Here is a 23,595-nt window from a genome sequence, read left to right as displayed (position 1 = left end):
TGAAAAAAAGACCGCTAACAATCTAGTGGCTTGTTTATAATGATGTGAAAAAGTGGCCATCTTACTCGTCGGGAAAAATCTCAGCGTTTAAATGAGAGAATATCACTCCACCCTCTCATTTAAACCCGCAGGTTCTACAGACTTCAAACGAAAAATCCATTGATTTTCTTTGATATTTATTATTGCAGCTCTATTACCCCCACGTTTCAAAGGAGGAACATGATAAAGAATAATCCATTTAATTTCTTCAAATTTATGAGAGAAATCTATGCAGTGTTGTACTGTTAGTGCTTTTTTATCTTGATTATTGATACGGCTTTGATGTTCGGTCAAGCGGGTCTGTATTTTTCGTTTTGTGCGCCCAATGTAGATTTTTTGGCAAGGACATTGTAAAGCATACACAACATAATCTGTATTGCAATTGAATCTCTCATTTAAATCTCTCATTTAAACGCTGAGGGGTAGATTTTCAAATACCGCGAATAGGCGTACTTTTGTTGGCGCTCCAGGCGCAAACAAAAGTACGCTGGATTTCAGTAGATACGCGCGTAGCCGCGCGTATCCGCTGAAATCCGGGATCGGCGCGCGCAAGGCTATCGATTTCGTATAGCCGGCGCGCGCCGAGCCGCACAGCCTACCCCCGTTCCCTCCGAGGCCGCTCCGAAATCGGAGCGGCCTCGGAGGGAACTTTCTTTTGCCCTCCCCTCACCTTCCCCTCCCTTCCCCTACCTAACCCACCCGCCCGGCCCTGTCTAAACCCCCCCTTACCTTTGTTGGGGGATTTACGCCTCCCGGAGGGAGAAGTAAATCCCCGCGCGCCAGCGGGCCGCTAGCGTGCCGGGACGCGATCTGGGGGCGGGTCCGGAGGGCGCGGCCCACGCCCCCGGGCCGCCCAGGGCCATAGCCACGCCCCCGGGCCCACCCCCGGAATGCTCCCGACACGCCCCGAAAACGCCGCGCGGTTCGGGCCCGCCCCCGACACGCCCCCGACACGCCCCCTCCGAAAACCCCGGGACTTACGCGAGTCCCGGGGCTCTGCGCGCGCCGGTAGGCCTATGTAAAATAGGCTTACCGGCGTGCAGGGACCTGCTCGCCTAAATCCGCCCGGATTTGGGCGGATTTAGGCGAGCAGGGCTCTTAAAATCCGCCCCTGAGGTTTTTCCCAGCGAGTAAGATGGCCACTTTTCATGTCATTATAAACAAGCCAATAGATTATTAGCGGTCTTTTTTTCAAAGATGGCCGCCCTCAAAAACATCATACACCTTATTTGGTATGTCCTTTGTTGCTTTCATCGGAGTCCATCTTCCCGACTGAGGGGGTTCTCCCTTTTTTTTACCCTGTTTTTACAACATAAAAACAAAAAACAATAAAAGAAGGAATCTAGTCAACATTTAGTGATCTATTTGGCAACTTCACACGTGATTTTCAATTTTTTTGGCTTTATTTAACTTTTTGCCTTTTACTTTCTTTTTCAGCGGCTTGTTTTTAATATGGCTGCGGTTATTTGGTATTGCCTACCCCCGTCACATCCAGTTGTCATTTTTCAGCCAGTGGGATTCCTTTAAAATCGGCGTCTTTGTCAAAGTCCAGTGTCAATCTTGGGCAGGAACACTAACAGGTAGCTTGTGGCACATAAAAGTAAGTAATGTTTTACGGGACAGGATCACACTTTAAAGACTTGGACAGTTTGGAATGCATGTTAGCTTCGCTTATGTTATATTCACAGCGCCATGACAATCTATTCCCAATGGTACATTGACCGCACTTTTCAAACAGTAAGGGGTACATTTTCAAAAACAGCGCACGCGCGTACTTTTGTTCGCGCACCAGGTGCAAACAAAAGTACGCTGGATTTTATAAGATACGTGCGTAGCCACGCGTATCTTATAAAATCCGGGGTCGGCGCGCACAAGGGGGTGCACATTTGTGCAACCTGCGCGTGCCGAGCCCGGTGCGCGCTGCCTGTTCTCTCTGAGGCCGCTCCGAATTCGGGGCGGCCTCGGAGGGAACTTTCCTTCCGCCTCCCCTCACCTTCCCCTCCCTTCCCCTACCTAACCCACCCCCCCCCCCGGCCCTATCTAAACCCCCCCCCCACCTTTGTCGGCAGATGTATGCCTACCCGAGGCAGGTGTAAATCTGCACGCGCCAGCGGGCTGCTGGCGCGCCATCACCCGAACCCAGACCCGCCCCAAACTGCCCCCTGACCCCCGGACACGCCTCCAAACATGCCCCCTCACGCCCCTTTTATGAAGCTCCGGGACTTACGCGCGTCCCGGGGCTATGCGCGAGCCGGCGGCCTATGCAAAATAGGCACGCCGGCGCGCAAGTACCCTGTGCACGTAAATCCAGCCGGATTTACGCGCGCAGAGCTTTTAAAATCCGGCCCTAAGTGTTCCAACTCATCCTGCAGCCATGTTATTTATATAAGCCACCAGCTGACTTTAAAAGGCTATTGTATTTATTTAATTTTTGTTGCACAGATTCATCCTCTTGCAGCTCATAACTTTGTGTTCCCTGAAGAAGAAGCATTTCGAAACATGGCAGTGTCAGTAGACACAAAGGCACTACCATATTTTTCATGCTAATCTGGGAATGCCTGGGAAAATAATAGTGCCTTCAGTTTTTCCTAAATTTTAAATAATCTGCCTCATTTCTTACTTCTATAGGCAAAGAGTTCCACAACATAGGGGCAGCAATACAAAATGCTTTCATTCTATTTTCTTACTTACGAAATTGATTGAAAGAATAATGAAATATTATTTAGAAGCCGATCTAAGTGGATTGCTGGGAAGATACCACTGCAACCAATTCTGTAAACAACAGGGTCCCAATTTTCAAAGATATTCAGTTTTGTAAGTTATCCAGTTATAATTTATCCAGCTAATTTAGAAGGGATATTCAGCAGCATGGCCATGCTGCTGAATATAACTGGATAAGTTCTAGTCAGCTGGATAAGTTATATCTGGATAACTTTAGACCTACTATTGAGCAGGTCTAACTTATTCAATTAACTTAACTGGATAAGTGCCTAAATTCAGCTTTATCTGGTTAAGATAACCAAACAAGTTAGACCTGCTTAGTAGATCAAAATTATACAGATATACAGTAACTTATCCAGCTAACTGGGACTAATACTCATTCCCCAGCATAACCCACAAATCAAATGAACAGCAGCATTTTGTATTAATTGCAATATGTCAACTGAGATATAAGGCAGTGCAGTAATCTATATTGATAAGTACTAATGGTTGCACAACTAATCTGAAATCCCAGGTTGTCTTTCCCTTTGAACTATGTGTAGTTTTAGGTCCTTTTAGGATGGGTAATTTTCAAATACCAATTCTGGGAAGGGTGGTGGTGGAGTTATTTAAAATTCAATGCAAAATTACACATTTGGTGCATCTAAAAATGCTGAAAGTAATCACAAATATATATAAAAAAATTATCCTAAAATAATTAGGGTTAAAACAATATTTGAAAAGCTTTCAACAAAAGTAAATATAAAATTAACTTTAAAAATCAACTGAATTTCTTGCCAAAAGGTATAAAAACAATTCATCTGTTACTAATTTTAACTTATAGGTTAATGCCACCTTGTGGCTGATCTTTAAATTTTTTTTTGTCTGTTAGTTTAGTCTTGTGGTGTTTGCTGGGTAACAGAACATGGTACCTGTTCACTAGAAGCTTTCAGTTGTCTTTATTAGGGATGTAAATCATTTTTTGAAGATTTAAAATATCGTCCGATACTTTTTAAATCGTCATTAATCGTTAAAGAGTGCGATACAATAGAAATTCCACCGATTTATCGTGAAAAAATCGTTAATCGGGTTAGTGCACACTAACGGGAGTTAGGACACAACCTAAAAACCCACCCCGACCCTTTAAAACTGCTCCCTTAGCCTCCACCACCCTCCCAACCCCCCCAAAAAGTTTTAAAACTACCTGGTGGCCCAGTGGGCCCCGGGAGCGATCTCCCACTCTCGGACCGTCAGCTGCCACTAATAAAAATGGCACCGATGGCCCTTTGCCCTTACCATATGACAGGGTAACCGTGCCATTGGCCGGCCCCTGTCACATGGTAGGAGCTCTGGACGGCCAGAGCCATTTTTAAAGATGGCGCCGGCTGTCCACTGGATGGCCCGTGCCATTTTTAAAGATGGTTTTTTGTTTATCGGCCGACAGCCCAAGCGCGAGAGAACGCTCCCGGGACCCCCGCTGGACCACCAGGTAATTTTAAAACATTTTTGGGGGGGTCGGGAGGATGGTGGAGGCTAAGGGAGCGGTTTTAAAGGGTCGGGGTGGGTTTTTTGTTTATCGGATCGGGCGCAACCGATAAAAAAAAAACGATCGGGCCGGACGAAAAAAAATGCACGATTTGAATCGGAACCAGAACTGAACCGATTCCGGTTCCGATTCACATCTCTAGTCTTTATTTCTATATATGAAACATAGTGTCAGAAGAATCTAAAACTGTATTGCTTCCCTACATCTGAAGTAGAGGGTTTCTGAAGTACAGTGGGCTCAGGAACTGTGAGCAGAACGCGAAAATGGTAACATACAAACTGTCATGCATGTGCACATTTGCACACATACATCAGCCTGAGCCCAGGTACGTGGTCCTCTTAAAACATATGAGCACATGTTATAAAATAGCCTGGCTGCTCACACATGTGTGTCAAATTTTATGTGGGCGTGAACATGTGCACACAAATCCCACTTCTACTGCATAAATCGGGGGATTTTGAAAGGGGCACATGCTGAGACCATTTCCAGTTTTACCAGGCTATTAAAAGGGGGGTTTGGAATTAGGATCTCCAAACCCCCCTTTTAATAGCCTTCATGCCCCCCAATTATCACGACCCTTAAAAATCCCGCAAATATGCCTATTTTTTTTTCTATTTTATTACTTGCACGTCATCAATGGCAGAAGTAAAGTTATATGGTAGGAGGCCTCAGCACAGACTGGATCACGTATTTATTCACACACCTCAGGTTCACATCCCAAAATGCCCATGCCCCATCCAGACCATTGCCATGTCCTGCCCCTTTTGGCAAACTTCTGAGACATGCACAATCCGGAAGATACATGCGTATTTTGGCAGCTTTTAAAATCTGCTCAGTGCGCATAAGCCTGCCATATTTGTGCATTCCCTAATTAATGCATGCGTCAGGCTTTTAAAATTCACCTTAAAACTTGCAGTAATATTGACAGGTTTAGGATTGCATATGCCCTCCAATAGATGCTGAAGCACAAGAACATTTCTGCATCATGGCAGCTGAAGTTTTCACTAACCTTAATGCCTTCAAGGGATAGACTGCTGTTAGCAACTGCTATGACACTGAAATACTCTCATGCTTCAGCATTGAATTCTGTTGTCCTCAATGGTTGGCTAGAAAAGAAGGAAGTATTAACTACCATAAGGGAATACCAGTCATTCAGGGATAAAATTAGCATACAAAATGGCATTCAGTTCAAAGGACCAAGGGCCATTATATCTAAATAGGTACAATCAGAAATGCTAACATGTATTCATTCCAGCCATACTGATGGGAAGCATGTTACAGGCAGGCATGCAATACCCTATATTGGCCTAACATGCAAGGTGAAATCAAAGACTTTGTCAGCAATTGTAATATGGGTAACCAGGACTCATGGCACCTCTCCCCTGGCTCCCTTTACAATATATTAGGGATGTGCAGCCAAAAAGTTTTCGTTGCATTCGTGATTCGGATTCGTCGGAGCGCAAATGCGTTACAATCGGCCGTATGGCACCCCGATGCGTTAATATGGCGAGTTAAATTCATGTCCCGGCTAAAATTAAAATTAACGACAACCCCCCACCCTCCTGACCCCCCCAAGACTTACCAAAACTCCCTGGTGGTCCAGCGGGGAATCCAGAAGCCATCCCTGCATTCTCACACCCTCGTTTGCCTGTTTCATCACGGCACCGATAGCCTGTGTCACAGGGGCTACCGGTGCCATTGGTCAGCCCCTGTCACATGGTCACCGGAGCCATCTTGTGCTCCTACCATGTGACAGGGGCTGACCAATGGCACCGGTAGCCCCTGTGACATAGTATGGGCAAAGGCTATTGGTGCCATTTTGAGTCCTGGCATCGGACGACCGGCGTGCAGGTCACTCCGGGACCCCCGTTGGACCCACAGGGACTTTTGGACAGCTTGGGGGGGCCTCCTGACCCCCACAAGACTTGCCAAAAGTCCAGCGGGGGTCCGGGAGCGACCTCCTACACGCCGGCCGTCCGATGCCAATACTCAAAATGGCGCCAATCGCCTTTGCCCTCACTATGTCACACATAGTGAGGGCAAAGGCGATCGGCGCCATTTTGAGACGCGATCACTTTGTGTCCTCCTACACACCGGCCGTCCGATGCCAATACTCAAAATGGCGCCGATTGCCTTTGCCCTCACTATGTCACACATAGTGAGGGCGATCACTTTGCATCTCAAGACGCGATCACTTTGCGTCTCAAAATGGCGCCGATCGCCTTTGCCCTCACTATGTGTGACATAGTGAGGGCAAAGGTGATCGGCGCCATTTTGAGTATTGGCATCGGACGGCCGGCGTGCAGGAGGTCGCTCCCGGACCCCCGCTGGACTTTTGGCAAGTCTTGTGGGGGTCAGGAGGCCCCCCAAGCTGGCCAAAAGTCCCTGTGGGTCCAACGAGGGTCCCGGAGCGACCTCCTGCACGCCGGCCGTCCTATGCCAGGACTCAAAATGGCGCCGATAGCCTTTGCCCATACTATGTCACAGGGGCTACCGGTGCCATTGGTCAGCCCCTGTCACATGGTAGGAGCACAAGATGGCGCCGGTGACCATGTGACGGGGCTGACCAATGGCACCGGTAGCCCCTGTGACACAGGCTATCGGCGCCGTGATGAAACCGGCAAACGAGGGTGTGAGAATGCAGGGATGGCTTCTGGATTCCCCGCTGGACCACCAGGGAGTTTTGGTAAGTCTTCGGGGGGTCAGGAGGGTGGGGGTTTTAAATTTTTATTTAGGAGGCCGAATAAAACAGAAATCTGTTAAATATGTGGGGAGTCGCAATGCGTTTCGCCTCCCCACATATTTAACAGATAGGACAAAATAAGTTGCGGATTACAAATACGTGGAAAACGGATGCACACCTCTACAATATAACTGATCACAAGAAAAATACAAGAAACAACTGATTGGAATGTAAAAAAAGGCCACAGCTTTATTAACATAACAGTTCACCAGAGCTACCAAGAGCCAAACACAATATATCCCCAAGGATACATCCACCTTGCACCAGCAAGATGTTTCCCTCTACAGGCCACCAAGCCTGTAACTACCAGCAGTATCCTGCTGCTCACCGTGACTCCCACCACACCCTCATTGTAACTGAACCCAATCACATGCATAAACTCAAAGTACACAGCGTCAAGATAACCTGCTACCTAGCGGATTCCTTGATATCACCCTCAAATTAACCATAGCTCTGGTATCTCCGCCAAAGGGGAACAGGGTAGGTGAAAACCAACCACCCAGCTGCCCCCACCCAAAATAAAGATGCGGCTGAAACAACCAGCTATAGGACATACTCCAAGGTCTCCTGAATAGCAGTATTAAATAAATCAGTACCAATTCCCGAAAGGTGCACTCTGTCCCTTCCATAGAGACCTGGACCAAGCATGATTAACATGCAAGCCATAATGGGCACAAAACCAAGCACCAGTCTGCCTATTCAGTTTAGGCCTACTGTGACCCCAAATCTTAGAACCCATACAAACAGGCTTTGGAATAATATCTGACCAACACAAAACCATGCCAGGCAATGAAGACATCAAAACATAAAAGTCCTATCGAGCTGAATCCAAAAAGTTGAAGACAGGACCAATCGCCCAAATCGTTGCCCCCCAAGATGGATCAGAAATACTGTAGGAGGTGGCCACTTGGATAAGAAGGACCAAACGAACGAGAGCAACTGGTCCCAACAAATCCCATGGTGCCCGAGCCAACTCACTCGCATACAATGCCAAGCCAGACCAAGATGAGGGCCATAAGGTCACTTTGCACCAAGTAATGAGCTGAAACCACATAAGAGTGCCCAATAATCCTGTTTAAAAAATACCTGACTGAAGTGTTAAAAATGCCAAATGAAACCATGCCTGTATAACTAAAGCACATTTCCTTTTTCACAATACTACAGATAAAGGTTCAGATAAAGAAAAACAATAATCTCAATTAAATATTACAGAAATGCTAGAGCTATCTCAGGAAGATGTGAGAGGGATACTCCTTGTGAGCTTTGCATTCCTACAGGATAAGAATACTGTTCTTAGATATTTTTTTAGGAATAGGAATCTTTTGTACTACAGCCAGAAATTATGGCTTTTTCCTGATATAATACGCATAACTCAGGAAAGGAGGAAGAAATTCCTCTCAATGAGGACAGACGCTTTGGGAATATGTTCTAAATTCACACTCCGTTATCCCTGTAAGTGTGTATTAAAATATTAGAATTCTACACTTGTATATTTTGAACCAGTACAATTAAGGGCATTTTTGGATGCTCACCCTAGATAAACAGCTATATACTCTCTTGGTAGGCATATGATTAAGAAGTTGAATCTCTGATACTTTATTTTGTATTACATAATTTTGCTTCAGTTATGTTACTGGTCTCTTGTCTCGCTCCTCAGTTTTCCAAAAATTAGGAGGAATTGCTTATTATAATGTACAATTTAAGATGTGTAAGTTGTAATTAGTATATCTTTTGAAAGAACCTCTTATTTTCTGTCACAAGTATATATTTGTGTTTGTTATGTAAAATCATATCAAAATAAAATAAAATTAAAATAAAGATTGCCCAATAATCCAAGCAAAGAACACATTGCCACAGTTACAATTTATCCCTATGAACATAGGATGCAAATGCCCCAGACTTCCAGTGACCCTTGCGATAAATCACACAGCCAGAAAGGCCAGAATCTGCCGCCAAGGTGGCTGCCCCTATGCAAAAGAAATGAGTCCCATATTTACCACTCCCAAGACCAAGGACCCCCAGAACTTTCTGCAACACCGAAGCAAACTGGCACCTGATAAGAGGGGTGCAATCAGCATGCACCAAAAAAGCGGTACCACCAAATGGGTACACAAGCAAGTATGCTCGGATATTAGAGACTGGACAAGTCCACAAGCCAGGATCCTTTCCCCACCTGATCAGTCTTAGACTAGTATATCTTCAGATGTACCCTGTCCCAAATATGGGCCGCCACCAAAGACCTAGATAAGCTCCGTGACTTGGCTGAAGTAATATAATCAGACATCAATTCCTTGAAACCGGCTCCCATGACCAACTATGAGTAAACAGAAATTGTAACACTTTAGAACACCCACTGGTGTAGGACGTCTATGTCTATGATGCTACTGATGCCCTCAACAATTTCCATGTCTCGGGATTCCATAATGACATAGAGAATCGGGAATCACTGCTCCATCTCAATCTGCAGTTGGTGCCACCTTTTTTAAACAGATCCCACTTAGAACGAGAAAGAGAGTCGGCAATTTTATTATCAACCCCTGGAATATGATGAGCAGAGGCCACTAGATACAACTGTAAGCAACGCAAAACAACTCATACTATAAATCAGCCACCAGAATACACTTCACTGAAACTTATTGATGACCTGGACAACCTCCAAATTATCGCACCAGAACCCTACTTTCTTGTTTCGCAATCTGTCACCCCAAATGACCAAAGCAACAACGATGGGGAACAATTCCAAGAAGGTAATATTCTTGATCGAGCCAGCCGTGACCCAAGACTCAGGCCATGCAGTGGCACACCAAGCACCCTGGCAGTAGACACCAAAACCAATTCCCCCAACAGTATCAGAAAAGAGCTCTGAATCCCGATTAGAAAGTGATTCCACTTGCCAAACCGACATTCCGTTAAAATAGCTCAAAAAGGTGACCCAAACCCTCAGATACTCACGTATCCTATGGGTACTCTGAATAAGGAGGTGCCGTCTCTGAACCCCAGACATTGCCATAGACTACTGGCACAAAAAAACACTGCCAATGGTAATAGCACGACACGCAAAATATAGACTACCCACCAATGACTGCATTTGGTGAAGCGTGACCTTCTGCACCCACAATACACCCACCACTAGCAATTTCAACTGGTCTACCTTAGTCAATGGCAAACAGGACACCATAGCCACCGAATCCAATTCAATGCCCAAAAACACCAGACGAGTAACAGGCCCCTCTGTCTTGCCCCGTGCAATTGGAATGCCAAAACAACTGCCACACTAGGAAAACTAGGCATAATATGAGCACATAACCCAGAACCAGCTGGCTCTACAAACAAAAAAATCATCCAAATAATGAACAATAACACCAACAATGACAACCCGCTCCGTGAACCAAGGTACAAAAAAACTAACATCTCAAAATAAGCACAGGAAACAGAGCAGCCCATAGGCATGCACTTGTCAAAATAATACCGGTTCCAAAATTGAAAACCCAGCAGCAGGAAACTATCAGAACTCAAAGAAGACAGAAAGTGGATCTGATATCTATCTTGGTCATTAAGGGTTCAGGACCATAATGATGAACTAAATGAATTGCAGAATCAAAAAAAGCATAATGTACGGAACAAAAATGTTAGGATTTGTAGGTGTGGGGGCCCCTGGGCCGAGGTGAGGGATGGAATCGCCCACAGGGAGGAGCCTTGTGAGCCTCACCATCGGGAGGTGAGGTCTCAGTGACGACAGACACAGCTATAGATTAGAGTCTTTATTAAGAAATAGATAGGCACTGTCCGTGGCATGGGGAATGCAGGAGAAAGAGAGTCAGTGCAGTGGGGTATACCCAAGGGAATAACTCTGTAGTGAAGATATGGCAATGGTCCGCAGAGCGGGATACACCGATGAGGTTCCTCAGTAGAGCTAATACAGTAGTGGTTCGTGGAGCAGGGTACACCAGTGAGGGTTCCTCAGTAGAGGTGATACGGTAGTGGCCCGCAGCACGGGGTACACCGATGAGGGTGCTTAACTTAGCGATGACACAGTAGTGATCCGCAGCACAGGATGCACTGATGAGGGTTCCACACTAGAGATGGTACGGAAGTGGTCCGCAGCGCGGGGTACACCAAATAAGTTTCCTCACTAGAGATGGTACAGTAATGATCCTCAGCGTGGAGGTACTCACAGTAGCGAAGGTTCCAAGAGAAACTCCAGGGAATGGGGCAGGTAACAGTCCAAGGCGTTAGGCGCTCCGAGGAGCAGATAGCCAGAGACGAGGAAAGGGCCCCCGAGGAGCGGGTAGCCAGCACGTCTCACGCCTAAGAGTCAGTAACAGTAACAGGAAGTCCGTAGTAAGTGAAGCAGATTCAGCAATGAGGGAACTCGTTGGTAAGTTGTCGGTAGGCAGGGCCAGCCGGCGTAAGTATCCTGGTGGAATGACGTCATACGGAGGGGACGCTCCTGAGGTTCCCGCCATGACGTACTTAAGACTGGCCCGTGCATGCGCGCATGCGCTTAAGGGATTCCGAGGGCAAAATGGTGGTCGTAGTGTCTGTGCCGTCCAGGGAGGCCTGGGATTGGTAGGAAGGCCAGCGATAGCTGGTGGAGGCCACAAGTTTACCCAACAGAATCAATGCTGTAAAGAAAGAGGTGAGCAAGAGCGGTCGCAGCGGTGGGAGGTTGCAATTAATTTAATTTGAAGGTTTGGGGTGGGTTTGAGGTTGTTTTTTTTAGTGCCCCTTTCTCCCCATCCCCCGAAATATGATAAGAAAACCACATGAAATTTTGTGGGTTTTCTTATCGTTTCATTGCCCCCCCCCCTAAAAAAAAAACAACCGAATAGGAAATATTGTCTCTATTTCCTATTTCATTGCAAACGAATGCACATCCCTAATATTTACTTCTGCTCTTAATGAGGTGCAAGTCTGCAGAAAACTCATTTTAGAGCAAAAACCACTGGGTGAGAGGTTTGGGTAAACAGAGGAGAGTACATACTGAAGAACCAGAGGGATCTGGATGACCTCAAGAGACACTGGGCAAACGGATAGATTAATTGGTAATATTGGGAATGTATTTCACATGAGAATGTTTTAAAATCCACTTTCCCAAGCATGTTAAAATCAACAAATTTGTAAGGAAGATATGCAAATTATATTTGCACTTAAAATTAGGCGTATATATATGTGCGGTAGGCATATTTTAAATCATAGGTGCGCACGATTTAAAATTTCTGCATTTGGATACCTGCACACTCATTTTAAAGTTATCGTCCCTCAGCTTTCAGTTGTCTTTATTTCTTCATATGAAACATCACCCTCTATTTCTGACAGTAAAGTTTAGTGTGTGTATCCCCTTGCTGGCATTTACAAATTTCAAAACATGGATAGAAGAAACAAATCTAACGTTCAGTAAGTTTCATAAAAAATAAAATAAATAATAAAAAAAATGATTTCCTTAAAAGTAGCAATGTTACTGTGACTTTATCTATCTTTCTGTTTTGTTGAGTTTAATTATCAAAATCTCAGGAGAAGGATACTTATGGGCTTGATAGATAACAGGAAGAAGGGAGAGGGTGGGTAAGACTGAATGTTCATCTAGGGTGCCCAACACTCTTGCACTGGCCTTGGCTGTGAGTGAAACAATATTCAACCAGGAAATCTGCCTGGGTAAATACATGTTTATTTGTACAAATTCTTTTGAAAATGGTTTTGAAGAGATAATCAGTACCCTGAGTATTGTTCCAATAGGCTTGCTTCCTGGAGGTATTTCTCAGTTGGTATAGCTGTCAGAACATCACGTTACCTAATTACTAAAGAAAATCATGTCAGGAATATCTTATAAGGTTAATTTCCCAGTGGCAGGTACCATCAAACAAAGACATGATTTCCCCTGAATACACATTTGTTCATACTCAAATTTCAGCTGCAGGTACATTTCCCTATGTTGTCTTCTGCTGAAGGTTATCAACCATTCAATATATTTTTACTTTCATGAATCAAAACTTCAAATCTTTCAATACTCTTCTTCAGGTTTGTCCCTGGGCATTTGAGAATGTGTTCCTTTTTAATTGCTTTCTACTAATGTCTAATTCGGCTAGGTGTCTTACAGTCGATGCTGCTATGCCCTTCATCAGATCAATAAACATGCTTCTTGAATGACTGTAAGGCTCAAATGGTTAAAATAAAACACTGCTTTTTCTGCCTAATCTATATTTCTCTAAAAAGAAAATCTACGAAGAGTTCTTGCATTGATCTTCATCACTGGCTTCTATGTATATATCTATACACACAAAAAATCCAGTAAGCTGATTTTAGGACGAGATAGAAAATTCTGATCCTTGAGTGCCGCAAACAGGTCTGATTTTTAGGATATCCACAATGAATATGCATGAATATGCATAATATATTTGCATTCAGTTGAGGCAGTGCATGCATATATATATCTCATGCATATTCAGTTGGATTTCATGAAACATAGAGACTTGTTTATGGCACTTGAGGACCAGAGAGGACAACTCTATTGTATGACATAACCTCAAATTGATATCACTGAGTGTATCTGAAGCAGGTCAGGTACAATAAATTAAATTATGGAAGACATTTTCTAAAAGCGGCATATATGCCCTTATGTAACCCACTTAGCACAAATGTGAAGTGTACATGTGCATATCCGATTTTAAAAAGGGCAACATAGGCACGTATACTCGCTTTCATGAGCAAACATATGCGCGAACAAAGTGGGCAAGTTGGACATGGTTTACACCTTTTATAAATATCATATGCGTGAACATCATCAAGATTGTGTGAGCAGTTTTACTACTGCTAATTCAAACTTGCATTACCTTTTATAACTTGGTATTTGGTGGCTGGCTTCTCATATGAGCATAGGATATGCCATACTGGGTCAGACCAAAGGTCCATCAAGCCCAGATCCTGTTTCCAACAGTGGCCAATCCAGATCATAAGTACCTGATAGAATCCCAAAAGGTCGATATATTCCATGCTGCTTATCTCATGCAACTAACTTCGCTCCTCCCCAAAATGCCTCCTACCCACCCCTGGAATGCCCCCAATGCGTTATGCAGCTAGAATTTAATCACATATGGCTTTTAATATCCCTGGTTAGCCATTTAGATGGATAACTTTTTAGTTATCCGTCTAAATGACTTTTGAATATTGACCTCATCCAAGATAGAATGAAAATATTTTTTGTATAGCCATGGCAAGAAGAGTGTCTGTTTTTAGCACAATAGCATTGCATGATCATGCTCTGGCAAGACTGGTAACAGTGTGAATGTAGTGTAGTAAATTTCCAGGTTTTATTTCCATCATTCACTCTGTGTTCCCTTTCCTACCAGATCATTGTATCTCCTGTGCTAACTCAATCTATAACTCTATGGTAGCTTTTTATATATGCTATTTGTTGCCAAGTGGGTGATAAGCATTGTTCATTACTAAATTCCAAAGATTCACAACTTTTCTACAGGCCAGGATTGGATACTTGCGGATGGGGAGGGAAGGGCTTTATGCCCCTCCTTTCATTTGCACATATTTGCATGAAAAGGGACATTCAAAGTACAATCTTCTGAGCTAAAAATATCATTTACAACATGTATATTATATAGACATGCAATGTTTTGATGATAAACAGAAAACCCAGCAAAATAGATGTTTGGAACCCATATGGCATAAGGCCTATTGCAGCATGCATTGGGTATGCGCTTTGCACTCAGAAAGACATGAATAAACAAATACAATATTGTAAACCTCCCATACCAAAATAACATTAACTGCTAGTACTCAAGCAGTAACAACCCTACTTATGAAAAGGCAACCCTGCAAATATTACATCAGGCCCTAAAACACCAATACACGCTCCCATTAGGAAAGCAGAATAAGTTAGATTACCTAAAAATACCTGAATAATAAAATATTCCTGTACCTAAAAATATTGTACAAAATAAGTACAGTCATGCATCTGGGGTGCAGTAATTCAAATGTAAGATAAGTGGACTTTGTTGCTGTGGTGAGGTTGGCTTAACCTACAGGGAGGGCCCTGTAGGTCCTCACTGACAGAGTGCAGACCTAAACAAGGAAGAGACAAGTCAGGAGCTTCACCTATACCAGCCCCTTTCACCTTGGGTTCAGCCCTTGGGTTCCAGGTGTCAGCAGGTCTTAGGCAAGAATCTATTAGGAGGAGACTATACTGTAGGTCCAGATCCAAGACAGGTTCATAGGCAGGGGGTGGAAAAGAGTGGTCGATATTTGGGCTGAGGTCAGAGGCAGGCAGAAGACAAAAATGGTCACTCTGAGGTGAAATCCAGAACTCAGTCAGAAGGTAGGTGAGGAACGTGAGGAGAAGGACTGACATGGACTGGAGAAGGCGAGGCAAGCTATGTTAGAAAGACAAGGCAGGCAGCGCTGGAGAGACATGGCAGGCTGGGCTGGAGAGATGAGGCAGACAATAATTGGAGAGCGAAGCAGGCAGGAACTGGAACGCAGATGCAACAACTCACACTACTAGGTAGTTGACCAGTTGCTCAGGTGAAGAGAGGATGCCCTGAAAGGTCCTTTATAGGGCTGAAGAAGTGGCATCATCATCAGTGGGCTCTGTAAGCAGTTACCCACCACAGGCCCTTTAAGTTCCACATGGTCTGCTGCACGTGCGCCTAGAGGAGCCTCTGGGAGGAGTGTCAATGCAGTGTCTTGCTGTGAAGAAAGGAACCAGGTGCTCAGGCTTTGGGGTGAGTGGTGCAACTCAAGGGAACTACCTGTGGGCCATGAAACATAGAATTACCCCCCTCCCCATGCCCTTTCCTCAAGGTCTGAGGCTTCGGCTTGAGGGGAAATTGATGGTGGAATTCTCTTACCAGAAGAGGTGCATTAAGGTTGGCTGCCTGCTCCCAGGAATTCTTTTCTGATTCATAGTGTTTCCATGATATGAGGTATTCTACCCTGTTATGATGTCTGCAAGAGTCCAAAATCTCCTGTATTTGAAACTGTGTATCTTCTTCAGAGGAAACTTCTGTAGGTTTGGGAGGTCAATGAGATGGCTAGGAGAAAAATCAGTGGTTTCAACAGGGACACATAGAATACGTTGTATACTCTTAATCTGCTGATAAGTTTGAGTTTATAGGTCACTATAAAGTGAGGTGCCAGGTGAAGAGAAGGGTTATGAAGGCATAGTGCTGAGTTCTCAGCCACACTAGGTCTCCCACTCAGAGCTGAAGAGTTGATCTGCATCTGACCTGCGTGTTTTTTGGTCTGGGCAGCAATCTTGGACATAAGTTGATTTGTTTGTACCTACAGGTCCTGGAGTTCCTATGCAGTAAGTCAGGCTGCAGTGCAGGTCACTGAAAGAGGAAGACGTATAGTAACTCATGAATGTTTAGCAATGAGAAGTAGAAAGATCGGTAAAAGGCAAAGATTCTTTATTATCACAGTATGTAGAAATTAGGCCCAACTCTGGCCAAGTTTCGATCTGTTGAATGAGCTGCCTCAGGGGCTACTGTGATGATGGATCGTGTTATCTCAATAATGTTGTCTTTTTAATCCACAAGCAGTGTTCCAATATTTGTCTCTGTTCTGTCACATGGTTGTGCGTTTCTCCTTAAAAGATTATTTTTACTGCACTACAGGAAAAGTATTGTGTGCTCCGTATCAAGCATTGCAAATTCTGCCTGAAAAATAGAAACCTGCTTCAAGGCAATTATGACTCAGACGGCACTTCCCTCTTGCCGTTGGCATCTTAGTGCAGGAAAAACCAGAACTGAACCTTTGAACCAAAGGCAGAATTTGCAATGCTAGGCCTCAGTGCTGGAACCAGGACTCAAGGCCTGGCTCAGGCACAAGGCATAGGTTTCAGGGCCAAGGCCAGGCCCCAGCAACAGTCTTAAGCCCCTCTCTGGGTCCGACCAGGGGGCCATACCAATCCTGCACCAGGCCAAGTGTCCATCTCCAGCGCAACAGTTTTAGGGCTTTTTTAAAGAAAGTTCTTTCTCGGAGACATCTTACTTCCTTAGGTAGTCTGTTCCATAGGAGTGGTCTTGGGGAGAAAAATGTTCATTCTCTGGATTCCTCAAGGTGGGTGAGCTTCGGTGGAGGAGCATCTAGTAGCATTAGATTAGATGATCTGAGTGGATGGAGGGGTCATGGATTTTTATTGTTGAGGAGAACCATGGGGAGTGTAGTTTGTGAATTGAGGAGTGTAGGATCATGGCAAGCTTGTATTTTACTCGGTAAGAGATAGGGAGCTAGTGTAGAGCATTGAGTACAGGAGAGATGTGATTGTGCATGGGAGTGCTGGTAAGGAGTCTTGCTGCTGAGTTTTGTATAATTTGTAGTGGGTGGGTTGCATAGGAAGGTAGGCCTGTCAGGAGGGAGTTACAGAAGTCTACCCAGAGAAAAGTATGGGGGTACCTTCCTAGTGTGGCGCTTACTACCCTTAACAATAAGCCTACATATTGCTAACACAACTCCATCATTGATCTTTGCTTCAACGGCAAGAAGTAATAGGGAATTGGATTAAGCAGTAACCAATGAGGACCCTGACTTTTACAGTTTGGGAAACTGATAAGCATGAGGGTAACCTGCATGGCGCAGCAGATACTACCATAAGCTTGCTGGGTAGACTGGTTGGACCATTTGGTTCTTTTCTGCTGTCATTTCTCTCTTTCTATGTCATGTTTCTATGGGTTGCCAGGAGAAATTGTTGTGTGTATATTTTTCATTTTATTTGGGGTTTTTTTTTTTTTGGTGGGGCCGCCCAGGGTGAGTGGGGGAAGGGAGGATCTAAAAAGACTTGCAATGATTTTTACAGTCTTTCTAAAGGATGCTATGTTGGGTCGCAGGGCCCTTTAAATCTACTGTGGAAGCATCAGGACCCATTAGGGACTTGGTACTTCCAAGGTAGATTAACAATTGTACAAAAAGTGTAGATAAAATAGCGTGGCTACAAATCAGCTGCGTTGTTTGTTTTATTTATTTATTTATTTATTTATTTATTTGGTATATCTTTTTATTGAATTTCCGAATAACGACCATCCTATACAAACATATGTAATAAAGAACAGTAATACAGGCATGTGTTACTCGTATACGTTAATGCAAATCAGCATACAATGGTAATACCAGAATAATATATTGAGAATATTAATATATTGAAAATATTAATAATGGAAAGACCAATAATAATAATATATTAACATAACAATAAACACCGAACAGTGATCTGTATACTTGTAACCAATTTTTGTGCAACCTTCTCAGTGCCATAGGATGCAGAACCCTCTGAAAAGTCTAACACCAGAACATATACTATGCTCATAACGTCTGCAATAGACTCAAATACCATGTCTTGAAACACCTTTCACACTTAATGGAACAATAGGTACATATCAAAAGAGAATCCACTGTGGTCTTCCCCCATCCCTCCCTTTCTCCCACCCGTCCCCAAGCAGTACTTGAATCTGGTAGAATACATAGGTTCTCTATAAATTAATAAGAAGGTGGATAGACAACGCGTTAATTAGGTGACATCTGTTACGTATAGCCTCAATTATGTGTAACCACTAGTGGTTGGTACAGTATTCCAAAGTTCTGCCTCTTAATGGGTGCTGACCCGCACCTTGTAGACTGCCCAATGAGTAAAGTCTATGCAGCTTGTGAAGTTAGGTACATATACCTCCGCCTCCTTCCCCATCTCCGCAGGGTTCATCTAGCTGAAGTGGGAGGATCTCCTACTATCTTGTTGGGGGTCAGTCTGATATTTATGAAATGGTAACCAAATCTGGGTTGTAACAGATTTTTTGTGTTCTGTCTGTGAATTAGCCATCATCTGCTCAAAGGTGGCTAACTTTATCATTTTTTGCTTCCAATGATTGGGTGCGTCTTCGGATAGCCAATTATGAAGAATTATTTGCTTGGCCACTAGACTTGCATTATAAGAACATAAGAACATAAGAAAATGCCATACTGGGTCAGACCAAGGGTCCATCAAGCCCAGCATGATCCTTGCAGTGCAAAATAGGGATCTGGGGGAAAGGCAACATATATGAGCCCAAAAGCCAGGCCTTGGGCATAAGGGGAAAAGCATAGCTCGAGATCTGAGAACAGAAGTTTTGAATAGAAGACCAATAACTTGCAATCTTTGGGCATGACCTGAAACTGTGATAGAAATCCTCCACTGCCAACTAACATTTAAGACATGTAGGGGACGTGCAGATCCCCATTCTATAGGCTGTGGCCGGTGATATATACAGTTGTCAGATAAATTTAAACTGCAGTTCTCTCATTTGAACATTTTCTGTAACTTGCAGAGAGTTCCACAGAAATATTTTAACTTGGTCTACCGTAATTTCCATTCCCGAGATTTTTTCCCATTTCCCAACTATTTGTGACAGACCATTTGTAACTACATAAGGTCTTAGTATTTTAGAAAACATAGAGCTAGTATAGCGCATATTTTTCCCTTCACCCAGAATACCTTCCAGTTGCTCCCTCTGTGTCGCTGGTGCCACCGGAATCCCACTGAGGGTAATGTAATGGCGTAATTGAAGATAGGCATAGAATACCGAATTAGGAAGGTGATATTTGTCCCTAAGATCCTGAAAGCTGTACAGAGTATTAATGTATGGAATAAACATTTGGGAAAGCAACCGTATCCCCGCTCTGGCCCAATCTTGAAATACCAATGTTCCTTGTCCCGGTTGAAAGAGGGGATTACCACATATCGATAATAGCGAGGTCTCCGTTCCAGTAAAGCTTGTCAGCTTGCCTAGGTGAGACCAAGCCTTCCTACCTGCTTCAATCAACAAAAAATGTTTACAAGACAATGGAAGAGAGGCCGGAGACCTCTATCACGCAACTGCGTGATAGAGGTCTCCGGCCTCTATCACGCAGTTGCATGATAGAGGCCGGAGACCAGTCCCCCAGCCAACTTTGTATGTAATGCATTGGGGAGAAACACTCAGTACCCTGAAGACAGTCCCTGACATGACGTAACATGCAATCCAGGTTGTATTATTGGAAATCAGGACAATTCAGGCCACCTTCAGATAGCAGGCTGCATATATACTTAAGGCTAAACGTGCCCTTTTTCCTTTCCATAAGAATGTTCAAAATTTTCTGTTAATGGCTTTAAGATCTTTTCTGGACAGCCATATCAGCTGTCCAGAAAAAAACAGGTCGTTTTTTGACTCGGATACTTCGTGGTAAAGTTCGGTTTTTCTCGTTTAGTTTTTTTGAAAACCGAAAAAAAACTAAACGGGGAAAACCGAAACCGGCCCAAAAAATGACGTGGGAAAACGAAGCTAAAAAAAACCCCACCCCAAGCATTTAAATTCATTTTAATACATTACATACAACCCCCCCACCATCTCGATCCCTCCCCAAGACTTACCAACATCCCTGGTGGTCCAGCGGGGTCCCGCAAGCCATTTGTCCCTACGTGCCTGGCGTGCCAGCCTCGCCCAAAATGGTGCCAATAGCCTCTGAACTACTTTGTCACAGGGGCTACTGGCGCCATTGGTCAGCCCCTGTCACATGGACATCGGTGCCATCTTGTGCTCCTACCTTGTGACAGGGGTTGAGCAATGGCACCAGTAGCCCCTGTGACATAGTATGGGAAAGGCTATCGGTGCCATTTTGATTACTGGCAGCTGACAACGAAATCTCTCCCGGACCCCCGCTGGACCCCCAGGGCTTTTGTTGTTAGCGACTGTCATGAGGAATATGGTCTTTAGAAGAAGTGGAAGAAAGTTGGTGGTAGATTTGAGGTCGATGTATAGCCTGGGACAAAGTTGAATAACAGATGGTTTGTGGTAAAAGCTTATTATATACTCTTGGTAGTAAATGTGTCCTTGGTATTAGTTTTAGATGTATTTAAAATTTAGGTTTGTTTTCTCAGTGGTTGCAGTCCCCTTGAGGAAGCAGACAGATGTGAAACAGGGGCCACTTGTTGGGGTCAGACCACAGTGAATAGTCGCTAACAACAATATGAAGGACGGTTGCCCTGAAGGGAAGAGATCAATACAAGGAAGTCAGCTGGATGAAGATAAATTGAGGATATGCAACAGTGGTGTACATTGTTATAAAATTATGTTTTAGTGAGGTAAAAGGTAAAAATGGGCGAAAGCCAGGTATAGATTATAAGTGGTTGTAAACACAGGGAATTTATGTGTATAACATTGCATTAAGATGATGAAAAATATTGTTGTATAGACCTTTTTGGTCATATGGCTGACTATGGCCTTGTATTTGATGGGATGTTTTTAGAGTGTGAATGAGTGTGTGTGAGTGTTTGTATTTTAGGACACATTTCCTAAAACATTTAAAAATTTGAGATAATAAAACTGTATGCTTTTCTCTTATAAATTGGTGTGGTTTGTTTGGCCTAGAGAGGCCGCTTCGCGGTGGCGTCCCCATGAGGGAGACGCCGCCAAGCTCTGTCTCCTGATTCCTCCCATCCTAGGCACGTGCGCGATGGGGGAGGTTTTAAAGGGCCAGTGGCGGGAAACCACAGCCCGCCCTCGGGAGTGACGTCAGACGCCGGCGGGAATTTAAACCCGGCATCTGACTAGCTTCCTTGCCTTGCAACGAGGTTAACTCCCAGGAGTCACTAGTTGCTGTTTCTGATCCTGCTGTTCCGGTTCCAGATTCTTCTCGGCCTGCTTACTTGGTTCCTGACTTCGGCTTTGCTCCTGATTCTCCGTGTCTGCCACCTGCCTCGACTTCTGGTCAGTCTCCGCTAGTCGCTTCGCTGACTTCACCCAAGACCCAGCGGTCCGGGGCCTCACGGGCTCTTCCTGGTGGAATCTTGGGCTTCCAGGGTGAAGATACCATCAGTTCTTCAAGTCTCGCTGCCGTCTCCTAAGTCCCAGCAGTCTGGGTCCTCACGGGCTCCTCTCGGGGGGATCTCGGGCTTCCAGGGTGAAGACTCCATCTTCTCCTCCATTGTGGTGCCGCCTCCCAGCCTGTTACATTGCCGCGGAGATCTCTCATCCATCCGTCACCCTCCGCCCAGCTGGCCCAAGGGTCCACCATTCTGTCTGCAACAGTTTGCAAGGCCATGGACCCGGCGGACATCTCCGGACTGCAAGCCATTCCTGGAATGACTCAATGGTTGCAGCAACAGCAGCACTGCCTCGATGTTCTGGCCGCAACCGTCGAACGTTTGGAAAACTGGCTGGAAGGCACCCCCCAGAACCACCGCCGGTGCAACCTCCGGTTTCCACAGTAAGCATAACTGCTCCCACTCAGCTTCCTGCTCCCTCTCGCTACTCAGGCAATGCCAGGGGCTGCCGGGGATTCTTGAACCAGTGCTACATAAGGTTCTTGCTACTTCCTGGTCAATTTCCTTCGCATTCCTTGAAGGTAGCCTTTATCTTATCATTGCTGGAGGGGAAAGCGCTGAGTTGGGCGTCACCGATGTGGGAGCATCAGGATCCACTGTTGATTAACCTGCAGCAGTTTGTTCTCAATTTCAAGCAAGCCTTCGACGAACCCTCACGCCTGCCGACAGCTACGTCAGAGCTATTACAGCTAACACAGGGAGACTGGCAGACTATGCTATCGGTTTCGCACTCTCGCTATGGAGGTAGACTGGCGTGATGACAGTCTGCGGGGAGTTTTTCTGGAAGGCTTGTCAGGCCGCATTAAGGATGAATTGGCTGCCAGAGACATTCCTGACAACCTCAATGAGGTAATTGATTTAGCTGGTCGGATTGATCGTTGCCTCCAGCAAAGGGCAAAGGAGGGACTACCGCCATGCCGTTCCATACCTCTGGCACCTGTCTTTTCTAGACTGATGACAACATCCTCAGATCAAGGAACGTCGCATCCTGAACTGTCAGCTGAGGAACCAATGCGGTTGGGTCGGACGCCTTTGACAGCGGAAGAGAGACGAAGATGCCGGGCATTGTGCTTGTGTCTATACTGTGGCAGCAAGGGCCATTTTCTAGCCCAGTGCAAGGAGCATCTGGAAAACGCCAGAGCCTAGGCAGTTGTGAGGAGCTACTCCTAGGCTGTGCTAATTCTGCTCCTCAATGTACCATACCAGTGACCCTAGAATACCCTGGAGGATCTTTTAATACTCTTGCCTTCATCGATTCCGGAGCAGGTGGGAACTTTATCTTGGCTGATTTGGTGTAACTGTTCCTCGCAAACCTCCTCTACGAATCACTTCTATCTGAGGCACAGTTCTCCCAGGAAGTATTTTTGACTCCATGGCTCCCTTTACTCTCCGAACCGGAGCACTGCATTCTGAGGAAATATCTTTCCTGATTTTGGAAAAGGCAGTTCATTTGGTGGTACTGGGATTACCGTGGTTGCAGCAGCATTCTCCCATAATTCATTGGGATTCCTTACAAATAGCTCAGTGGAGCTCCTTTTGCTTGTCCAACTGTCTTAAGGTTCCGAGGCCTCCTGTCATGTCCATACTAAGTACTACCATTTTGCCTCCTACACAATACATGGAATTTGCGGAGATGTTCTCTAAAAGGAAAGTGGAGATTTTACCAAGACATCATCCTTTCGACTGTGCCATAGACATACTACCAGGCACCACGCCACCACGTGAAAG

Source organism: Rhinatrema bivittatum, chromosome 4 (genome assembly GCF_901001135.1).
Source record: "Rhinatrema bivittatum chromosome 4, aRhiBiv1.1, whole genome shotgun sequence".
Lineage (NCBI taxonomy): Eukaryota > Metazoa > Chordata > Amphibia > Gymnophiona > Rhinatrematidae > Rhinatrema > Rhinatrema bivittatum.
This window is presented reverse-complemented; position numbering follows the sequence as displayed.